Raw genomic sequence first — 1612 nt, 5'->3', positions numbered from 1 at the left:
ATACACCACTGAGGTAGTTTAGCCTTCTTACTCCATGTAATCTGGAAGTCCTGTCACCTTTTTGGAAGGCATTTAGCTGAAGTTCTCCTTATGAGGCCATGTTTGTGATTGTTTACATTTTGTGCTAAAGACCTCTAAATGAGGCATGTTACTTGTTAAGTCCTTCTAAGTGAAGAGGCAATCGACAGATAGAAGGGATTAGCAATCAATCCCCTGTTATTCAGTGAGTCATTCATTATGCTCGCACTACGTGCTGATGCTCTTGAACCAATACCCAAGATCTTTGTATAGTGTCTGTCAAGTGGAATAGGATCCCACATTCTGGATCCCCACACTTTCTTTGTTATAACCTCACCCAGGCCAGGGTTAAGAGCATGAGGTCTCATCCTCATTTCTCCATTTCATCAGCTTCACCCTAACTCTTAATGTTAGTGGTTAAGAGCTCACAGATTACCTGATACAGTTTGGCTTTTTTTTCGAGGTTGATATGAACCCTCTTGACTAAAGCCCACCTGTTTGATTGAGCCTCTTGTTTGTATATAGAGTGTAATGCATTATTAGCTTGATTGCTTTGCATGTGTTTGCTTTTTGCTCATCTGTTTGTTTTGAGGAGTTGGATGTAAGTCCGTATATTGGCATTCTATTTCCTGTTCGTTGTTTGGAGTTGGATGTAAGTCCATTGATTGGAATTCTGTTTCCAGATTTTGTTGTTCTCTTATGAGACTTGCTTATTGTTTATACCTTGTGTTGCCTAATTCCAAAGGAACTTACTTGGATTATCTCTATGGTCTTGAGAAAGGAATTCCTATCTGTGGTTGCATCCCTTAACCCTCACCCTTTTGTTAACCTTTCTCCATCCTTAACCCTAAACCAGGAAACTTTTGTGCAAACATTTGACTTGTTTTCAACATTAGAAACCTAGGCCTTATGCCTTTGATTTTCAAACTTTCTTTTCAAAATACTCCTTTTGAATTGAATCTTTAAATCAACTTTGACCATTTTGTACATACTTCTAATTGGTTAATGTGACCCACTCAAATGTGTTTCTTTGTGGCTCCATGCCTAATTCCTAATCAAAATTTTCATAACCTTTAGCCATAGATCTGAATTATCTTAGTGGTTGATGCAAATCTCACCGCATCCTTAGTGGTTGAATTGTAAGACTTCCCTGCTTATTATAGGGTTAACCCCTCACTAGCATGTTGAAGCTATTCCCACATGGTGGATTGTTGGTTCAGGTCGAGTTTTCTCCCTTTGATAATGAAAGACCTTAAGGCTTTTGTTTTAAAATCAATCCACACATTGTTTTGAAATTTGTTACCCGAACTACGGGGTTTTGATCCTTATCTTTCATGAGAGGGTACGTAGGCAATGGGTTCATCCATCCAAACACAAAAATGTAAATAAACTTGTATATTCTTCTCTCATCTCTTCAATCATGTTTGCACAAAAAATAATTTCATAACAATAACCTGTACAACAAATTGTGAAAAGGGCTCCCTAGGAGTACCTAGGATGTTGTGGGTGCCTAACACCTTCCCATGACATAACCAACCCCCTTACCCAGATCTCTGTCTTTTACTAGTTTTGTTTGTAAAACTTTATAGGTTTT

This window comes from Lathyrus oleraceus, chromosome 1, assembly GCF_024323335.1.
Source record: "Lathyrus oleraceus cultivar Zhongwan6 chromosome 1, CAAS_Psat_ZW6_1.0, whole genome shotgun sequence".
Taxonomy (NCBI): domain Eukaryota; kingdom Viridiplantae; phylum Streptophyta; class Magnoliopsida; order Fabales; family Fabaceae; genus Lathyrus; species Lathyrus oleraceus.
Note: the sequence above shows the minus strand (reverse complement) of the source record.